Below are 23,044 nucleotides of genomic sequence, written 5' to 3'. Positions count from 1 at the left end.
CAGTTTATTAGTAAACAAAGGGTGGTGTTTTGAAGAAGTGGGGAGGGAAGAAGCTCTGGAGAACTCTGAAATTGATACCCGTTATATTCCATGCCAGAGGAAAAAATGGAGCCAGTAGAAGTTAAAACAAAATAATAAAGTTAGTTTCACATTAACACTTCACTTTCACACTACACCAAAAGCCTTATTTTTGGCAAAGACAGCCACTGCATTCATCACTGTAATAAAAACTTGAACAAGAGCTGTGAGGATGCTCCAGAAAGCCACATGCCAAAAATGCCCTGCAAGAAAAACCCAGAGCACTCGGGTTCTATTCATGTAACTGGATTAAACCCATCTAAGTCCCGACTGATACTAGAAGAGGCATACCTACAGGGACATACGCCTACCCTTAATGCAAGATGTCCTTAAATTACAGGCATAACTGAGTTACTGCAGGGAAAGGAAAAAAAAAATAATCAAGAGTGGAAGCGTTAAAGAGGAAAGGCAGAAAGCTCTGCTGTGTTCATGTCAACATGACGATCCAAATACAGAGACAAGGTGTCTAGAAGTGGCTAGGATGTATTTCAATTTGGACTACAGACTCAACATTGTAAATATCTCAATGTTTTCCATACTTTTTAGGTCTCCACATTACGTAATACTCAGTTTTGAAAGATGACTACGTAAAACTGACAGCTATTCCTCAGACCACTAGATCTTTTTCCTTTGAAATATTAAATCCCGAAACCTGCCATTTTCTCTCTGACAGTGACATTTCAGAGAGAGAGAGGTCTCATTCATCACTGCATCAAAGTTAATAACGATTGGAACATGAAGCCAAATGAGGATTTCCGCAAAGCCACCCCGTCACAGAAGACAGGGCAGTATCAATGAGCAGTAGCAAAAACTGCCTCTGCCTCCCTCTCCTGCTCAAGTCCTGACCCAGTGTGCTGACTTTCAGCCCTGACAGAGGAGCAGCAGCTGGCACAAGGCCAGTTCAGCACCTGAGCGGTCACAGCAGAAAACAAGTCCCACACAGACAGGATCCTCTGAAAGTCTGTACCTTCAGCAACAGCAAGTGCAACAGGGTTTTTCCCTTGCCTATCGTACGTAGTGCAAAATTTGGCCCGAAATATTAAAGAAGGGAGAAAGGAGAGAGAGGGGGAACAATCAATCAATCTGACATTCCTCATGTCTCTCCGTAGGGTCACAGTAGGTCAGAGACTACAGATACTCATTAATAGCCAGTAATTAGATAACCGTCCACCACAAATATACACCACTGCTTCCACTGAGAGCACAGAGATTAATGGTGAGAACATTTGAAAAAAACCCTTAGCAGGAACGACTTAATTCATTTCAAAATTATTGATAAATTAGTTTATAGCATTGATTTATTTTGACACATTTTCTGAAACACTTCACTAGCTTTCTTGCTATGTGACCCAAGATTTTCTTACTGGTCTCTTGGGACAGGTGCTCTCTAAAGACCATGCTCACAGCATCGCAAGGGACTCCTGAGCTCCACGGTGACAGCATGGCTTGCTGTGACATTCACTGGGTGCCAAGTAGCTTCGGACTTCAATATACAGTTTAGGAAGTAAAGCTGAAGGACACACAGTTGAGACTCCTACTTGCAAGATGAAATTATCTCAGCAGCCATTTCTGTTTGGCTTCCTTCCTATTTTTTGTGCTCTGTGCTCAAGAGGCTTTAACTAGCAGCCTTTTATTTAATTAAAATTAAGATGCTGATCTAATTTTTTAAAAAGGAAGCAGAATAAAAGTGTAGCTTGGGAAAAAAACCTGCCTTACTGAGTCTTGCTAGACTTGCAAGTTACCACCTGCTCTATGATGAGAGATTACTGGGGAGCAGGGAGCGATGAAGCAAAGGGGACAATGGCAGAAATTACTATTTTAATTCAGTTACACAATTCCCCCAAAACTGGTAGCTCTAGCAATTCCTGAACAGCTGTAACAGAAAATAAACTGAATGGAAGGTCACAAAGCTCTCTAGCTGAGGAGGAAGGAATGCCAATCATTAAGATATTCCCTTACTATATTAAGGACCACATGGGACTCGGTGCTCTTTAGCTGACAGGCATAGGTATTTCACTCCTCTCACTACTTACTAAGCTATTAGCATATTATAAAAATGTAGCCATGAGGATGGAGGCACACAACACAGTTTGAAGATTAAGCCACTTATGACCTTGAGGATGACATTTCCTTGTTCGGTATGAAAAGCCTAGTAAAGGAAAGTTTTCTTACAGTCTGGGGAGGCATAAAGTGCAAGTGCCATAGGGCAGAAACGAAGATTAAAAATAATAATTGTAATCACCCTCAGTCATTTTTCTTTCAATGTAGTTTAATTCATTATTTTCATTACACAAGTTAGAAAGAAAAAAAAGGGGCAAAAAAGGCCCCAAAAGGACACTAATAACTTATTTCCTTCAATAAGAAAAAAAAAACCAAACAGGTAAGAAATTCAGATTAAAACTTGCAGTACCTCTTTCATTTTGCACTCTTCCAAGAGCACAACAAGGATGAAAACTTCTTAAGACAGATGCGAGGAGGAAGAATAGGGGCAAAAGGGAAGGAATGAGTGAGCAGCAGTAACACAGCTCCTTCATCTGTATCATCTCCCCCCCAGAAAAACTTTCAGAAAAAACCCGAAACCATCTCTTAGAACAAAAATGGAACACTCTGCTTGAACTACATGTTTTCCTCTTATGTTTTGTCTTCTAGAAAAAGGAGCTATTGTTCACCATTAGCCAGCCTGCCTAGTAGCTGTCATGTTTAAAGGTATAGCGTGCCTGCCGCACTCTGCCTGCCTCCCCTGGTTTTGACACATCTGCAGCAGGAACAGGCTCAGCCCTGAAAGCCCTGCCAGATTTATTAGGTTACCCCTTGCTTTCAGCAACACTTATTAGTTTGCACATTATGCCTGTGGGTCAGAACTGGCTGCTGTCCAGCCAGCCTGGAAAATGGAGTGAGCAGGCAGGTCTGCCCGTAAATGGCAAGGCAGACATGCCCGCAGTCTGACTGTACAGTGGTTAGCACACCAATTACACAGATAATTTCCAGGCTTATATTCAGAAGGCCAAATTCAGAGTGAAGGCCATAATTCAAGGATGGTGCTGCTCCCCCTCGCCTTCCAGATATGAAATTTCTGAATCCAGAATCTGGTGGAAAATACACACAGGGAAGGTTTTTTCTGTTTGACTTGGGTTTAAGACAGAAACTTCTATTGGAAGTTGATCGATTTGGACTTTGCTTGTATTCAATTAAAAAAAACGATTATTAATAACCTCTGAGAAGAACAGCTCCAAAAGGAAAAGTCAACATATACTGTACCATGCATGGGATTTGCTGCACAAAGGATAAAATGCCCAACTGAATATCATCTAGGATTAAGCATAGATCTGGCATAGCATTGAGACTGGCCTATAATTTTCCAGATTCAACAGTTCAAAACAAGCTCTAATTCCAAAGTTACCTATTCTTATGCAAGCCATTTAATAAAAACAAAAAGCCAGTATTTGTTTCTCTTTTATCTATTCAAAGAAAACAAAGAATAGAGAACACACACAGTGAGAAACATAACTCAGAAACATCACAATTTGTCTCATGTCCTGTAATAAACAAAATGTCTGGACTTTTTCTTTGGGATGGGGGGTGGGGGGGAGGGGCATGGAATAAGAATGGAGAGAACCTGGAAAGATTTGGTCCAGAGTCCTGGAACAGTAAGGAATATTCCCAGAGACCTTTGATTTGACAATGGCACCACTGACTACCACAGCAGAACTTCAGAAATGTGTAATAAAGTGTGACTAAGCACGAGTTACACTCACTGCAGAAATAAATAATTTGCATTAGCCATAAAAATGTATCTGCTTACATAAGTCTACGATCTTAAAAACGTGTGTGTGCATTTGCACAAGAAACTCAATAACCAAAGTTATACCAAACACCCAGGTATTCCTTTCAACCACATTTCACTCTCATATCTTAATTTCTGAAGCAGAGCCATCACTCTGTAGCCAAACAGCTTTCTCCAGAGCTGCTTGAAACAGCATATTCCTTTTAAACACTTAATTTTTTTTGTAAGAAGTTACATCAAAAAACTATATTTGTATGCAAACCAAATTAAGATTTCAAAAACTCCTATCTTCAAAATGATACAGCATCATGTAATTTGCAATTTCTGGGCTTTCTTGACAGCAAAAGACGCTATTTTTTCCACATTAAGAATTGCTGACAGATGTTTGCCCCTCTGTTGTTAAACAAGTCTTGATAAAAATACACTCAAGTCTTAATAGAACTGGATGTACCCTAAGTAGGTTTTCCTTTTGATCTGCTCTACGCCTCATAGGCTTTTTTGTCTGCTTGTTCTAGCACAATGCGTGTTTGGTACCACAACAGTGACAGCTGACAACTGTTTTTCCTGTTTGCAAAAGCTTTACCATTCAACTTGAACCAAAAGCATTTGTCATGTTGCATGGCAGTGAAGTAGATTTAATCAGATGAGGCCACTAGTGTTGTCAGTGCCAGGCCAAAAGAATTTGGTAGAACAAAAGTTGGATTTATCTCTCTGGGAGTCTGGGCAGGGAGCAGCAGTGTATCTTTGTGAAGGCACCAGGGGGAATTTTAAGAGGAGAAGAAAAAGAATGCAGGAGAAAATTTTCATTACAGTTAAGTCAGAAAGTAACTGTTCTTAAGTGACCGGCAGGATGCTCCTACCAGCTGACAGCCACCACTGTCAGAATTTTGACAACATAAAGAGAACTTTCACATCCACCTTTCAAATGTTACTAAGATGGAGGAGGATACTTCCTATGCTCTATTCATATATATTTATATCTCCAGAATAATAAGCATCACCTGATACCCGGTCACATTCTGCAATGAAGGTGCAAACAGTTAATCACAATGGATGGCCATCCCCAAACTGCAGAAATGGTCCTCCAACGTATTCCATTAGAACTTCAAATTCCTTAGAAGACTTAACAAACACATTGTACCTCTTCTAGCCAATGTCAGTGACCACCTAAAAAAACAACCGCCAAACAAAACAAAAAAATACCCCACAAACCAACACTCCACTCAAAGAAAGGAAGTCTTCATCGTTTTGCATAGCCACCAAGATAGTATTTCTTCCTCTCTGTATCCTTTTGGGTGATAGAGTCATTCCAGAACATTTACACACATAACTTAGGCTCAGAAGAAAAATAATAAATAAAAATAAACGTGCAAAAATCAAGTTGAAGGCTTGAAGCATTTCAAACTCCCAATAGCGAGTGAAAAAACCCACAGCTCCGACTTAGGAGCTTTGCTGATTTACATCAGACTAATACAGTCTCATCACAAAGTTCTACCTTGCTAAGAGGATGTTGGTGCAAAAGGAAGAAGCCCCACAACTAATATGATTTTAGAAGTCAGACTGTGGTTCTGTCCTGCTACAAATTGGGATGGAGGGAAGGACTAGAAACACAACTTGTCTTAAAATTAGACCGTAAGACAACTTGAAAAACAAGGCATCCAAATTAATAGTCTATGTGAAGATTATCTAATCTTCTCGTGTGAAGATTCAGCCTGTTACATCCACATCAGAGACAGAACAGGAAACCAATAGTTAGCAAGAGAGTGGACACCAACAGAGTTGCCTTGATACTCTCTTGCATTATTTTAAAATGACAGTTTAAATCTCCCCAACGTTTAATTAACTTGCTGCCAAAGGTCAGAGAAAGAGGTGCCTGGATTTTGTTTAGAGCGTGCTGGTATAGCTGGTTCTTTGGCACAACGAGCCCAGTTTTTGGCATTACTATATTGAAAGCTGCCTACAGTACATTAATGAATTGGAGTTCAGCCCTGCATGAAGTGTTTCAACATTCACTCCAACTGTGCTAAAGGAATTTCCCATTTGCTTTTTTCCGCCAATTAGAGAGCCACTGGAACAAAGCACAGCCTTTTGAAAGGTGCAGCGTGTCCTCAAGTCCTGCTAAGTCAGGGGGAGGTATGGAATATTTTGATCGGCTCAGAAGATAACCCTTACCTCTGAGAATCAAGTTGTAAGCAGGACACTATTTACTAATGTTAGATGAGTTTTACAACATTTTTGTAACTTGACAACCTACAGGCACCACTATCCATCTAGACTTAATCTAGTCCTTCATCCAGGAGATGCAACAGTTAATGGGAGCTGATGAATTTTAAGAGACTTAACTTACTTTCACAGATACTGGGTCACATCTTCAAGTACACAGAAAGCATGCATTTAAAAATCTGTTGTAAACGCCTCAATACAACATTTAAGTGTTTGAAACCTCACTGCACCTGCAGACCATCCGGCTCTGACCCCAGCCCCACCAAAAGAGTGCTCACTGTTATAAGGCAACAGGCCCAGCAACTTTTATACATTTATTCTTGATTCCAAACTAGAGAAAATTAATTTTAGAAGACGTCAGAACCACTTCAGAAATGCCTTGCCATTTAATTTATCCTGAGTGGCCAGAAAGCCACCTAAAATCTGATATTTTTAAAATTAACTTAGAAAAAGTGGAAATCAGATGTCTGCATTCTTGTGCGACACCATAACCATGGTATGCTTTATTTGCATCCAAGGAAAACACTTGCTGTGCTTCTGGTTGTACAGTGCCACATGTCTCTCTGATTTCAGCTGCACAGCAGGCAAGTCAGGAGATCAGTAGCACAGGCCCGAGGGTCTGATCCTCTTGTTGCTAACGCTGTCAGTGGAGTATTTCCTGCTGTCTTTATTGCCTGCTGAAGCAGGTGAAACCCTTCACCACTGTTCAGTAAGCATTCTCTTGTCACCAGAAGCATCCCCTCCTGCATCACCATTTCTGGATCTACCATTCTAATTAAGCAGCATTCTACAAAAATTAGCAGAGTACACAAACCACTACTTTTATTTAGGGCACTCAGAAAATTGTGTTAAGATTATCATAATTAATTTCAATGCCTTCAGATTGAAAAATCAATTTGGTTTCACATCTAATTGATCTTTACACTTGCAGTAACAACTTCACGCCCAAAAAAGACACATTGCAAAACAGGCTTAAAACATAATTTCTTTGCTGTTTTGCATTGCCGTTTTGTAATTAAGTTAAGATATCATGCTGTATTTGAACATTAAGGCAAATTATCATACCTTAAAGTACAGAAAACTAATAACTGGTCAATAAAATTAGCACTGTCAAATTTTACATCACAAATACAGAACATTAAAACAAACCATTTCGACTAAGATAAGTTTTCGTGGCTTGGTTGGCTGAACTGGTATTTGAACAGTAGACTTCACTTCCACAGCAGTATAAACCAATGCTTGTTTGTAAGCCTCTTTTTCAACTTGATAGAAATTAAAGTTCTTAAATTATTAATGAACTTTTATGCTTCTGAAAGTGAGCTTTTTTCCAGAAGACAATAACAGCCAGCCTAGTGCAAAGAAAAAAAACTAAAACTGAAGCTGAATTTCCTTCAGATGTTTTCTATCATCAGTGAATTGGCATCAGTACCAAAAAAGTAGGATCACTCCTAAACACCTTATAGACCAACACATGGGATGCAATGACAGCAGGAGTAGTATCAGTAAGATAATAACTACTACAACCACATCCCTCCTTAACATACAAGATGCATTTTACATTCCTTCTTTCAGTAATTTAAATATTTGCAAGCAGGTCAGGTTTTCTAGACTTAACACCAGAATTTCAGAAACCCCTTCAGAAGGGTAGCCAAAACCCCAGGGCCAGCCCCTGGGGTATCTCAGAGGACAGTGATGTGAAGGGAGACTGAAAGCAAAGATGGCAATCAAGGAGCAAAGGCGGCCAGAGAGGAAGAACAGTATTGGGCCAAAAAAGCCATGATGAGATAAAGCTGCAATGTTTTGTTTCACCTCAAGAAATGAAACCCAGGAGAAATTCCACCTAGGTCACCAGCTGCACCAACTGCAGCAACAAGAGAACCGCGTGCTTTCCTTGCCAAGCAGGCATGCACGCCTCCAAACTTGTTTGTGTCAGATGTTTTATTTTCCATTCCCCCCACCCAAAACTGCACCATTTACTTCACACTTTAAAAATCTTTTGAGTACCTATGCAGAATAAATCTTAATGAATCTTGTCTCAAACTAACTGCAGACAAAAATATAACTGACAATGCAATTGCAGAATAGATTTTTAGAAAAACAGAAGGAAGAATATTCCTCTAAAACTCATTCCCCATTCCCCCAGTATTTATTCTTCAGTTCCTTTTATATATTTTTTTCAGCACTATGAAAACAACTGGGACTTGTGTTTCAGAAATTAAACTTCCTATCTGTATTGGCACAGAAACCTGTGCAATCAAATTTCATCTTTATCTAGTCAAGAGAAACACAATGAACACAAGAATGACTGTTTGGTTGTCTTCTCAGACACGCCTCTTTCCTTAAATTCCTTAATTATATTTTTCTTCACCACAACATTAATTTTCAGTTAAACAAAATGCAATTTCTCTTTGTTTACTAAGTCCTGATACCCAGGAAGGAAACAGCAGCTTAGAGGAGTTTTAGTTCCGAAGTCCTGAGCATTGCTCTCCTCCCGATTCCAAAAAATCGTTATTGATTCCAGCAAGCAATAAAAGCAGCACTGCGTACTTCTGAAAAATCTTACAAATGCATGCAAAGACCACATGCATTTTTATGTCCTTCTCAGGGGCACAAGCTAATAAAATATGAGGACTTCATTTCTGAAAAGCTGCAAGAGTCTATCAGGTTGCACCAGATACATACTGTTGTCAAAATGTCGGATTCCTTTTCCAGTGTATAGGGGTTTTGCACCTTCTGTAGGCTTCCCTGCATATCACAACTTGCCATGCAAAAATATTCTTTTCCCATTTGAAATAAAAGTTATTTCTTATTGCAAATAGAAGGGAATAGCAGGCTACCACAAAATAGTAAGTGCAATTGGCTTTCAAAAGGGTGCCTGTAGTTACGTAGAAAGAACACACACACCTACATCTCTCAAACATCTCTTTTCGATAATCTCCTCATGATCAGTAAAGGGAAGCACTAATCTCACGCATCAGACAATGGCTTTACTTTTCGATTTAAAGTAACTTTCTTAAACAATGTTCTGTGTTCATTAAGAAGCAGCTTCCATTAGCTGGTCAAGAATTTTCCCACTAAATAGTTGGAAAATTCATACTGGTTAAAACTAGCAGATCTTCATCTCCTTCTTCAGTTTTGATAAGTCCTTCGCAACAGGCTTGGAATGGTTGCATCCATTCAAAACAGAGAAAAAGGCAACTTAGTAAAACAGTTACTCTAGTTGTTTGTGCAGAATATTAATTTTCACCTTTATTTGCTTCTCTGGAATGTCTCCAGGGTCTCTTCTGCATTGCTCTTCAACAACTGGTTCAAAGACTTATTTTTTAGGTCACAAAAAAAAACCCAAAAAACCCACACAAAAAAACCAAACCACAAAACCAACACATTCCTTATCCAGATCTATCCCTCATTATCTCACACACCAAGCCTTAGCAGATACACTTTCCTCCCTGTATCTCTGCCACTGTTGTTCAGGGCTTTTTTACCCCTTCTATTTAATTGGTGTAAAAGAGTAAATTTCAAAATCTGTTTATTAGGCATATGGTCTTTAATGGTTTTAATATTAGAAGGCCAAAACTGAGCTCAAAAAATATATATTAACTTCAGAAGAGTTGTGTTCTACAAGGTTACTGCAGGACAAGAGTTTGCCATAGAGGCACCCAGGATGGAAGCTGTCTCTACATAAATATTTTCAGCTCACTGTTGATTGGACAAGAGGACGAAGCTCGTGAGCATTTTTTTAACCTTACAAGTTTGTTTAATAAGTGATAGGCCTCTCCCCACATCCCTCTCCTCTCTTGTCTTTCAGCCTTTACAAACCCCAGAAGTAGTACTTGGCCAGCATGGCAGGTGTTCTGGTATCCAATGCTACTCCCCCAAAGTCTCTTACTGTTCTGCCATGTGGTACCATTGTGCATGTGAACGTCACCGAGGATACACAGGCACCTCTGCCCTCAGAAGGAACCTTTCCAGTCCATGCTGGATATTTCTACTTCAAAATATTTCTCTAAAGATACTTAGTAGTCATTGCAGGCCCTAAAGCACTAATACGATACAATGCAAAACATTAGTTTAAAATAGCAAACCCCTGCACTCTGAATATTTCATCACTTTGATGCAGGTGACAGAACAGGACACAAAAGGCATGTGAATGGCTTACGCACAAGTTGTATTGAAACACAACCAAAATTCAAATGTGATCACAAGTCTTATGCTGTCCAAGAGCAAATCATAAAGTAAGATACTACCTAAATATAAACCAGGTCACAAAAATAAACAAGGTCACTTGCAGTCTTATCTGTAGCTTTCCACTGGCAAGCAAGTATAATAACAGAAAACCTGCCCCCAAGCTTTCCACATATTCAGGAGGTTCCTTATTCCCCTTCTCACAGTGACTCCCATATATGGCCCATATATCCAAAGGAACATAGGTTCATAAATAAAAGCAGACTATTCTCTCCCCAGCTCACCCCCCCAAACCAGCCCTGACTGGAAAAGGATGACAAAGCTGTTTTCCAGCAACTGTAAGACCTCCAGCATTTGGGTTTGGGTAGGGTCATAACCCATCCCTCCTCCACCGAAGGACAGAACTGTGATAGCATCCCTGCATTCTGCCCAAACACAGGTCTTTACTCAAAAGGAGAGTCCCGATATGAACATCGGTTAACACATGAGAGACCACAATCACAGAAACAAAAGGAGTTTCCATTCTACCAGAGGAGATAAGCAACTCTGGGTCTTCCACATCTTAAACTAGTGTCCTAAGCCCAGGTTACAGAAATTGAGGGGTTAATAAGAAGTCACCACATCTTTCTGTATTTTCACCAATTTGAACAAAAAATCTGACTCAAATTTCACAGATATTAGTACAACTCTTCCATTAAGGATAACAGTTTAGTCCTTGCAACCTTTTAATTATTTTTTACTCTTTAAAAAGCATGAAATATTTAAAGGTAATGTGAAAATTTATCAACATTTTTAGATGAATATTTCATGCTGATTTTAAAGAATACAGTAATTTTTCATAACACTTCTGTTGTTAAGTACAAAATTTCAATTCTACGCTCTCAGGTGTGCTCTCAGTACAATGAAAAGGAATTTTTAATCTTGTACAAAGCCGACTATAAACATTGACTACTGCAGAGAAATAATACATTAAGGATGAGTTTTTTCAAAGCTACTTAAGTTATTAAAGAGCCCACACAGCTCCCATTTAAATTAATAGAAATTGCATGTCTGAATCTCATAAGCAATTTTGAATACTTCATTATTCTATGAAAGATTCTCCCAGTTTAAGAGTAGTAAGTTTAGAGTAATAAATCGATAACATATTATCTCTGATGTACAATGGAAAGACTTCTCAAAGCAAAGTGAGCATTTTTTGAAGATGTTACAATTGTCCTTTTTTTTCTACCCACAGAAAAAAAACTTCCCTGTACAGTACATTCACTTTTGCGACAAAGTTTTACAGACAAGCAAACACAATAAAATTTAAAAACTGTCTCATTTCCACATAAGCTATAACACTTAACTACTTACTTTCCCTTTCTGCTTATGATCTTTCATCTGCAAAACAGATGTACAACCTAGATAAAGCAAATGAAAGACAAGTTTCTGAAATGCATGTTTGCTCTCATCAGATAGCAATATCTTTTTCAGCCCTGTCCCTCTCCCTCTTTTTTAAAGGTCTTTAAAAGCTGCCAAAGAAGCAACAGAGGAGTAGTAGTGCTGCCATTCAGACTGATTTAAGGAAGGTGGATCCATAAATGGCTGAGACCATACAGTAAAGCAGGTGCAAAGTTCTTCCTGTGATATTAAAGTAATTGGTGCAGCCAGTGTTGTTTGTTTACATACAAACAGCCCTGTATCTTCAAAAATAAATACACCTGTTCAAATATTTAATTTAAAACAATCCTTTATATTGCCATAAATGGTTCTAACTATCTATATTTTTTCACAGACAGGTACAATGGAGAGCTGAGAACAGACATTTTAAAAAAAAGTTGGAAAAATATTTATTAAAAGCCCAACACATTTTTAGTTGAAAAAAATTATTTGGACTACATTTCTGAAATATCAAGGTTATCATTTAACCAGTGATTACTTTCACATGGAAATAATTAAAGTTATTTTATTTCACAAGACCTAAACATATGACATGTTAATATAATTGTCACTGCACAGCTCTTAAAGGCACATTTGAAGACTTTAGATGCTGTACATCCTAACAGTCAACTAGAAGGCTTAAAAAAGCCTGGAAAAATCCAGTTAAAGTTGTAATAGCAGCTTAGTACATTTAGAAGCCAAAACATTAATGTTCAAAACACCGTGCAGATATTACTCCTTCTCACAAAACTTTGTCAGTGCACTGACTTTATTAGTCTTACAAACAACACAGGCTTAATTAGGAATTCTTCCTTTTATCCAATTTAAGTTCCATTATTGATATTTCAGCTGTCTATGGGTCACAGTTTAAAGCAGAACACATCAACCCTGCTTAAAGCCCGTAAATTGCAACAGAGACCATAGAATTGAGCAGTTTGATGAAGTAAGCATGACAGTCTCAACTAGCTTGGAAACCGTGACGTCAAACCACCCTCACCTCACTTAGGGCTTTCTCTAGGAGCACTTTGTTGACCAGTGGCAAAAGCTTTATACCAAGTTTTAGAGATTCCAGACTTCAGTGGTTCCTATGCTAATTCTCACTGAAGCAAGGAAATACAGAAACGGTAGCTAAAACATGTTAATACAGAATTCAGATGGCTTGCACTTTCTTTGCTCTCAAGAAAGGCTAAAGATTCTTTTATACTTAAGGATATTCTCGTATTTTGTAGTCATAAAATACTTTTAAAAGCAAATAACAAGCATCCAAGTACAGGGGGTAAAAAAAGCATGAAAAACTATGATTATTTTTTTTTTTTTTCAGAAAACAAGAAGGGGAACAGGGGGAGAGTAGTTGAATATGCTGTGCTACAGTGATCATTACCAACATGTCCATCAGAATTCAATTAACATGGACATGAAATATCAGGATATAGACAAACAACAGACTATGCTGTGAAATCTTAAGAAATTACTGCTATTTGCCAGTAATTTGATTAGCAAAAGCAAATTCTGTTTATCACAAGTGTTGACACTGTTGCAATGTTTTGCTTTTCAGTTTTTTAATCAGCTGAAGTAAAAGAAAACAAGAAACATTTTCTAATTTCATACTCACCTTCTACTCAGTACTGCTTCCATTAAATACTATTTACATGGAATGATCAAATCCAGACAGCAATTTAATCTGAATAATAGGTTCAGTTTTTACAGAAGTAATTTTAATTTTCAGCAGAAACAATTTAGAAACATTTTCAAATAGGTCTTTGCTCTTTTCCCCGAAGACCTGAATTGTAGTATTTCCCAAGTTCTTTGAGTTTTCAGTTTAGCATTCTCTGCTGAAGTGACCACGAACCTATGATCAAAACCACATCTTTAATAGTTATGCCCCAAATAGTTTGCAGTATATCTACATGGTAACTTGCACTGCAGAGGTGTTTCACGGTAACTTAAAACTTTACATATACTTCTCATACATCAGAAGTATTTCATGAAATAAAGACTCCCATACATTTAAATATACAGTCCTTTCTAGTTGTAAACCAACTGAGATTAGTTTCACTTCACTGTGTTTAGAAGCCATCCTAACATCCACATCAAACGCTCACTTAGAGTAGGCAGGTGGCAATAATAAGAATGAAGATAAGCTGAGGCGACAAAGAAAAAAATAATGCATCAATTCATGCATATCACTCAAACCATAAGGACATTTGGGAAGATGGACTGATAGCATTATATCATTCTGTATTATATTCATCTTTTCTCTCCTTCATTTCCTCAAAATGGAAAGCTGCCACAATAATGTTATTTTTCAATACAAGTGAATTTATTATAAACACTAATTTTGTGCACAACACAAATTAGTATTTGGATACATCTCACAGACTGCACACTGTACATATGACACAGCAGTGATTTCCAAGAAATAGGTTATATGAGAGTAGTCAACATCAATATCTCCTGTGTAAGAGAAAGGTGATTCCAGATTCATCTAATAAGATTCCCTTTATGGCAACAAAAAGCATGAATTATGTACATAAAATCTCTTTTAAGACTTTACAAACAGGAGGTAAGAAAAAATGGGCAAGGGAATAAAATGCTACCTTCACACCTTGCAGCTCCATATGTATATATACACAGAGGAAATATTTTTAAATATAAATATGTATATACACACACATAAGTATATTTCTCCATCCTGAGAAGTGGAGACACTGTAGTTTAACTCCTTAAAGGGTAACAGCAAATATGTTCCCAAGCACTTGCTTTTGCCATCAAGCTGAAGTTAATGCCAAGAAGTAAAACCAAAATAAAATAAACCCAAGTCTTGCAACCTTGAAAGCTATCACAGAACAGCTTTGTCATCCATTCACTCTCTCTGCTTACCATTCCACAAGCAGTGAAAGAATGCATGTCACTTATGATACCTGTTTACAAGTATGCAATTCTTGCAGTTAGTTTTAACATGTTTCTATGCCATCTTTTTTTCCCCATAGAATTTTATAACCAAATTGTCCAAATGTGTTTTTCCCCCCTCATTCCTGCTGTGAAAAAGCCCTTTAAAAACAAAACAAAACACTAGCTTTAGCCAACCAGGAAAACAGTGACACTACCTATATGCTGCCAGAGATTATTAACTATCCAATTAAAAAAAAAAAAGTCTGTGATGGATATCAGTCACATCGCCTGTAAATCTTGCAGCCATTCTACTTTTTCCTTAGGCTGCAGTAATTAAGACCCAAGGTATAAGACACATGATGATGAACATGTGGTTGAGATGGTCTCAACCACGGGACAAGTATAACAAGTAGAGGAATGATCAGATACCAAAACCCTTTAGACAACAACTATGCACAGACGTAATCAAGTTCTGCTTCCATACAATAAATGGAGATCAATAGAATCACAGCTGAGAGATTTTTCCCTGCCTTTCATCAAGACCAGAGCATCCTGGACTTCAAAAGCTCCCTTTTGAACCCAAACAGCTAGTGAGAATTTTCAAGAAAATGCATTTAGTCTAAAGCATTCTGAACACCATTAGAGCAGATGGCTGTTGCAGTCACTAATCTAATGAACTGGAAGCTTTCCTATCCATTTCACACTTCTTCCACTTCCTTGGGGTGGAAGGGCCTCAAGCGTACATCACCTCTTCACTGGTTTGCCCTCTTTTTCATAGCCAATGTAATAGCTTATGTTAACTAGCAACGCAATGCATTTTGCTTGAGATTGCTTACAAGTAGTTTCAGTAACACGACTGCAGTCATTTGATCTATAGTCATTCAGGCACCACCCAGACACAGGTTAAAAATTCAAATAAATTAATTATAAGATGTATTATCATTCTGTAAATCCATACAGATAAAGTGGGGAAAAGACCCAACATATCAAATGTTTTGATGGTTTTGTCCCCACTTTGATGAGGCAAAACCCCAAGAGAAATCATGAGATAAAACCCTTGGACAATGCTACATGCTTTCCAGAGAACCACCACCGAAGATTATACACAACTCCCAGATATTGGCAGTTAACCAGTAGGACATAACAGAATGATTGTCTAAAAGCCAGCACAACTAGCCAGACACGATAAAGAATCAGACGTTGAAAATGTTAGGAATCAGGTCTTTAAAAAAAGCTAAAATCCAGCTCAAATCAGTGAGACTGTGTGTATGCTGTGCTTCAAGCATGTGCAGGTGTAACTGAATCTACCTCTTCACCTGGGCCCCAGCAAAGTTCACATGCTTCAAGTTCTGAAAACCAAACAGAAAAAACTCCACACCACATAAACAGTAGATTGTTGGAAAAATTAAATATATCCAAAAGCATTTTTATTTGCTGCTTAACAACCATTCTCTTGGAAAGACAAAAAGAGGCAAGAGACAGGAGGAAGACCTTGAAAGTCATTCTTGTATTGCACACACTTCACCACTGGACACCCCTCAGCCCCCGGCATCCCAAGCTCGCTTAGTGCTTTGTGCTGGACTGACAGCAGGGAGGCTTGGGGGTAATTTAAGAGATCACTCTTTATGCTCCCTCAAGGTACAGAGCTGTATAGAAATCTCAGTAGAAAACACGGGATATTTTCATATCCCCTTGGGGCAAACGGAAACATCTCCTACAGTGGCGTATACTGTGCCATAGGAATGGCAGTAGCTGCAGCTCTATACAATCAGGGAGTCATTTCAAAGACTAGAAATAGAAACCTTTTTAAGTGCTTGTACACCATTTCCCCATATTATTATGGAACGCTAACAGCTGAACACTGCTTACCTCCTGGAAAAAAAACATTTTTCAAAATTAAACCAATAATTTCTTCCATAGTACAGGATAATTTTGTTTCAGCAGTGTATGCACTCCATCTATTGCCTCTCAATCAATCGTTCAAAATCCATTTTACTGAACAAAAGAGAGAGCTGAAATGCTTTATCTTCCTAAACAATGTATCATAAAGGACCTAATGTGTCAACTGTAGGAAGCGACAAGCATGCAAATGCCTGGGAGCAGTGAGCACTCAGGGCAAGAAAAGAGCAAAGGAGGGAGCCAGTGAAGATGACTTACTGAAACAAGTCTCGCCAATGCAAGAAGCACTCTGATTAATGGATTTAATTGTATTTATAAAGATTTCTGCTGTCTCTCTGAACCAAAGCAGCACATCTATAAAAGCTGAAAAACGTCCTGGAAGGCATCCTAACTGACATCTTCCTTTCCAGGCATGCAGCCTACACCAGTCCCTGCAGCACAGCGTTGGGCAGTTTGATCCAGCACACATCACTCCCAGAGGTGACAGCTAGGAAGCATGTAGAACCAGCGGTGGCTAGGCTTCCCGAAACAGGTACACAAGAGGCAGCAGCTGGCTGCTGAGCACTAAGCTCCATACTGCAGAACTGGTTGTACCTTTTTGTCTTTATGATCATCAGATCAGAACCACAAAGCAAACTGTGGTATGGAATCAGCCCAGCTGTTCTGCAGGTCAGAGCACAGACATATAAATAGGAGCCCTCTCTAACTGCAGGCAGTTAAGATTTTAAGTCATTGTCACTATTTAAAAAGACTGAGAAATGAAAAGAGCCCATAATGCCATGTTTACTTCAGCTCAAATCATAACATTGATTTCTCTGCTTACAAACCAACTCTCAAATCAATTCATCTTTTTAAAAATTGATAAATGCTTATCTCTAGTCATCATCAACTTTCTGTTCAAGAAATAAATAGAAACAGGAGCTCTTATAAATAGGTGCTTCCTTTTTAGTATCAAAAGCATCCTGAAAACTGTATTTGCTGTGTAAGGCACAATATATAAAAATCCTTTGCAGCTAATTTTGTAGCTTCCCTCTAGGTAGATTATAATTGTAAACCGTAACTGATTGAAGTAATCTGCACATGCTGAGATCTCACCCTTGCCTTATGCCTTTTCACAGGAAAAGCAAGAAGAAATAGCACTAGGTTAGGTTGTCTCTCTAGAACTTCAAATAGCAGATGGGAAAACACATAGTGGAGATGTTTCTTATGCAGTTAAAAAATATATACTGCCAGCAATGAATCTCAAGAACTTGAGTAGGACTATATTACTACTACAGCCTCAAACCTGTGCTCACCCACAAAATAAAAATCACAATAGAGCTCAACTATTTTTAACAGTGTGTTGAATTAGCGTACCATAGAAGAAATAAACCTAAGGGATCATCATCTTGTGTTTTTCTTAACATACGAAAAATGGCTTTAGATTCAAAGTAGTCATCTTGATAAACAAGGTTTTCAAGACTTCTGAATTTTATAGAAAGTGCTCAAAATTCAGTGCCTTTTTTTGATGAGATGTGTTAAGTTCTCTGTCCCTAATTTTCTAAAATTAATTTTCAATGAGCTAAAAGACAGCGAGTCAAATTTTCTAGTTTACATACATATGTACATGTATATATATATATTTACATATGTGTATGTATATGTGTGTATTTTGTATATATTTTATATATATATATAAATACATATTTTTAAAACTTATTTGCTTCTGTTCTCCAAACCGCATTGCAAAGCTGGGAAAAGTGTAAAGTGAAAGCTTTTGTCATGAAAAAATAAAAATAATGGGAATGAGTGAAGACATTCCAAAGCAAGTTCAAGTTTTAGAAACGACATGGAAAGCATTTGCAGGCCACTAGTTTAATAAGTAAAGACTTCTGCAACCTAAAGCAAAACAAATTACATAAATGCCTCTGAAATTAAACCTATGGCCCCAAAGGAAGGTCAATAAAATAGCACAGGCAGTTAAGTGACAAGTCTCAGTTTGAAGATGGGAGGGAGAAGAGGTGTTGTGGGAGGTGGGAAGGCAAAGTTGTCTCTGGAAGTGGAACAGGTGTTCTGTTGAAAAGCTAAAATGGCATAGCCAGCCAAGTAAAAACATCAAGCTCCAAATGTACAAATTACTGATATTCTTTCAAATTGAACATATCAAAAAAACAAACCCATTCCAGATGATGATGATAGCAGACTCTGCTGAAAGAAGATAGTTTACACCTGTCAGGAGGGGAAGACACCAAAAAGCCAGCACCACCGAGGGAGGCTGGGTACTGCACAAGCTGCTGAACTCCCTGAGCTGCAATCATGCTTCAAGAGTGTGACAGTCACACAGACAGAACCACATCCTTCCCACCTCCTGCTCAAAATGCCCAGCACATGTTAACACTCCAAGTGTGAGGTTTCCCTCTGCAGCCAACATTGCTGAGCTTTGTGACTATAGTGGAAATACATGCTGAAAAGCAATGGATTTATAACAAACAAACAACCAACCAAAACAAACTACCACCACCACACAACAGAACCACATCTACATGACTGGTATGGGTTTTCTATGATCATAAAAATAACACCATTTACAATAAGATGTTAGATACAAGATAATAAGAAGAAAGTATCTTAAGTAGTCTATGCCTAATTGCTGTGCATCATGACGCATTTAGGAGGCCTAACTTATAATTAAAGTTGCTGCATGGAGTTTAAGAACTTTCTGTTCTGTTTAATTAACCAACCTTGATAAGGTTGTTCTATCGAAACATAAATATTTTGCTTCCAAGCAGACAGATGTCCCACCTACCTACACTACCTTATCAGTTTATTCTCCTAAGGGTGGGCTGAGATGAAGCTTAAAATGGAACTTTGTATATATGTATTAATTTGAATATGAGAGTTCATATAGTCCAAGATAACCAATTTCTTCCACTTGGTCAAGCACTTCCAATGAATGGGACTGAACTATGTTCAGGAGTTAAACCTTCCAAAACTTAAATGCCTAAATAATTTCAGGTTACAACAGCAGCAGTCACAGGAGAAGTTTGCATGCCATTGTCCCCAACACATAGGAATTACATAGTTAAGTCCTTCACACAGTCTGCATTATCTTGTCAATGGTAAGACACAACAAAATTCAGGTTTTTTTGTCATTTGACATGTTAACATTAACAAATACTGGTTCGTAATTGATGATGAACAAAGGCTTTTCTCGTAGTTGCCCCAAATGAATAGTCAGGGTTTACTGCCAAATTTAAAACGTAGTCCCTTTAGCTGCACATGCTTACTTGTAAGCATAGCGTAGTATGAAGCATATTTGCAGGGTAGGTTTACAAAGCATGTATTCTCTAGTCATGTATAGAGCATGCATTCTCCAAATGTTTCGTTTGATATTGCATTTATATGGTCCTCTTAGAAATGGTTGTAACACATTAATCTTCACAGCGCCCCATGAAAAAAAAGGAAGTATCCTCAACCCCAGTTTACTGAAACATTTAATGACTTGCCCCGGGTCACACAGGAAATCTATGGTGATACAAGGAATGGCTCCTGGGATCTCAGAAATCCCATCTCAATATTCAGGCCACACTGCCATCCGTCCTCAGCTGTACTTAATACAACTAAATTACTGATGGCAACAAATAGCAGAATCTGACTTTCAGATGAGCTGGTTTGTACAATGAGCCAATCCATAACTTTTGTCTCCTTCAGACACTTAGATAGATGGGCTGTATGCCCAGCATGTTATAATAACCCTGAAAAGCTTTTGGCTCAGACTGCAAACACATTAGCATTAACTTAAATCTGCTGCTTTGTTTACTATATGAGATATCTGCTTATACTCTATGCCTAAGTGATACCAATTAAAGAGACCCAAGTACAGAGTTTACAGAACAGTTTACAGCATGAGACTAAAGCTACCCACTAATACAAAATTTAAACTTTATCTAGTAAAGTGTTATGGTCTGACAGTCACCTTTTTCTTTCCCAGTCATGGACTTGTCATGATTTACATTCACAACCTTCACCAAAAAGTGATTCAGAAAGCATTAGAAACTGAGCCCACACCTACTGCTTCTGAAATGGATTAACGTGTCTCCAGTCTTGCATCCACATGACTGCAGATTACAGCAAAGCCACCCTTGATTTTAGCTGCCGGAGAGCAAGACAGGAAAAAAATCACTGAAAATTCTGCTCTTTCAGCTGTTTGAACCCATTACAGAGTCCACACAGCCATACAGGTATTAGAGTAAATCACTCGGTGGGAGAGGACGTCATTCAGTAACAAGAAGCTTTGCTTATTTCTTTATAGAGTTACAAATGTAGCAGGCCTAGAAGAGGTCTAATTACACTCAGAACACCCAAGCAGCACTGGAAGCAATAATTTATTGACCATATCGGTATAGCTTAATGCACAGGCTGAAAAGACAAGTCAAGGATTGTATCTGGACCACTGAATTACCCACAGCTTGCTAAGGCAAACAGATTGCTGCAAGGCAACGAAGTACTCTGACAAAACCATAAGCAAGATATACAATAAAACCACACTTTGCTTTTACTGGTTTGTAGTGAAATAAGGAAAAGGTAAGGTATGATTTTATTATTATCATCATTATTTTAAAATGCTTAGAAACAAGTCCAGGCATTGTTACCAAGACAACCTGCTGGAATCTAGTCACTAATTACCCAGATGGGCAGCTAGGGAGCCAATGGAAAAAAAAAATAATAATCTATCCAGGTCAATGGAGTGGTTTTTATCAATTGTTGCGGCCTTCAGATCAAGCCCTAGAATACCAGTGCTGGCCTGACTAGTAGTGGCTTATCCTTTAAATTCAAGCAATAATTACCATTCGGTGCCAACCCTTGCATGGCTCTGCCCTTCTGACAGCACATAGATGTGGAAATAAGAATTACATACAATGCAAAAACAAAGTAGCATAGAACACAGAATGGCAAAAGAGCTATTAAAATGTGTTTTCTTGCTTTTCTGTACTAGCCAACTCTTCTGCCTTTTGCTCAAAAAACTCCACTTTTTCGGTAGCACATGTGGAACATAGACTCATGGACATATTTTCCAGCAGCTAATACATGCTACTTTGCTTCCAGCAACATCTCCACAAAGATCAAGTCCATTTGCAGAAAAACGAGAGAAAGAAACAGCAACAGGAGTATTTCACAGGCACAATCCCGTGTAAAGTCATTCAATAGTTCAAGCATGTTCTTAGAATGTGTTTTTCCTCTTCAACACTCTACCACAAGTAAAAACACAGTAAAATAACTGAGACTAAATTAGGGAAAATGAATTTACATCACCAGTAATTCCCCAACCAGTACAAAAAGATAGGAAGCTAGAAGCAAAAGTTAAAACAATCTGTTATTTCCAACAACTGACACGCCCAAGGGCCTTATTCCACGCTCCATCCTCAGCTTCTGCACAGTCAGAATCTGTATACTGCTGCCAATGAAGCCCAAAGCCTGTAAATCGTCTGGTAAAGCACCTCACATGAATAGCCTCTACGTTCAGCTGTTTAACATCAGAAGCACTAACTAGTGTTGCTTGATCACATTATGACGGAAATTAAATAGGAAGCTTAATATGTTTGTCTATTATTCAGGCTCCTCGAGGAGAAAGAAAGGAAGGGAAGAAAACCGCAGGAACTGAGGACATTTTGCTTCCCTTGAGCCCTCGTTTAAATGAGCAGAAGAATCAGAAACCCTGACAATCTCCTCTAGCACCCCCCTCCCATCACACTAAGGGGAAAATTCTTCTGGACAACTCTTTACAGAGAATACAGGAATTATTGACAGATCTCACTCTGCATCTTCCCAATCAGCACGATGATTATTCTTACCCAGGGACTGCAGAGACGCAGAGTTTGGCACGGCTGAGGCAAGCCCCCCTTCCATGCAGTTCTTCCAAAGACGCAGCAAGAGCACCTACGCCTACCACCTCCTCACTGCTCCGGGATGTCACAGAAAAATCTCTCCTGATCTAGAGATTCAAACGGAGGCTCACTAGCCGCTGCCCCGACTGCCTGACACATTACTTGGCCAGAAGGCAGACTTCCTGCTTCTACTGGGGGTGGGGGGGTGGGGGAAAGAATACCGATTATCCCTCTCTGCTATTTATTTCAATAGTTTCTTACACAGCACAAGTTCTGGGGTTGCCATCGGCGAACACCAACGGGAAGAAAAAAAAAACAAAAATATAATCATCACATCACCCAAGCCACAGCCAACAAAATACCCTTACGACGGTCCTAGACAGAAAGGGACCCCGATAACTTACGCACGGGTGTATTTCCTTGCTCAGCGCCGCATTTCAGAAGCGTCCCTACACAGCAAGCGGCGATCCTCGGCTGCCGCAAGCCGCGGGCGCAGCCAGCCCGCCTCCCGCTGGTCCCTGCGAGTGACAGTGCCGAGCAGGGAAGCCCTCCCTCTTCCCTCCCTCTCCCGGCATGTCAAAGCCACCTCACGCCAAATCTGAAGCAGGCGCACGCAGGGAGCCCGCGGCCAGCCGCAGGGCGGTGGGGACGGCCGGGCGCTGGCTGCCGGGCTCCCGTGGGGGGAGGCTCCCTGCCCGTG

At 39.0% G+C, this 23,044-nt stretch overlaps 1 protein-coding gene across 4 annotated transcripts in view; it reads right to left on the bottom strand.

Annotated features, from left to right (window-relative positions):
- ANK2 (ankyrin 2) overlaps nucleotides 1-23,044 on the bottom strand; it is a 382,388-nt gene that overhangs the window by 332,901 nt on the left and 26,443 nt on the right. The window contains exon 1 of one of the 4 annotated variants that reach the window (XM_056356314.1): nucleotides 22,749-22,912. The exons of 1 other annotated variant lie outside the window; for it this stretch is intronic. The gene's annotated coding sequence lies outside the window, so the exon portion shown is untranslated. Of the gene's footprint in view, nucleotides 1-22,311; nucleotides 22,465-22,748; nucleotides 22,913-23,044 lie in introns of those variants that run through there. 2 more of the 4 variants (XM_056356324.1, XM_056356334.1) reach the window with 2 other exon arrangements.

The sequence above is a fragment of the Falco biarmicus genome, chromosome 1, assembly GCF_023638135.1.
Source record: "Falco biarmicus isolate bFalBia1 chromosome 1, bFalBia1.pri, whole genome shotgun sequence".
NCBI lineage: Eukaryota > Metazoa > Chordata > Aves > Falconiformes > Falconidae > Falco > Falco biarmicus.
Note: the sequence above shows the minus strand (reverse complement) of the source record. Positions and strands in the feature narration are given on the sequence as shown.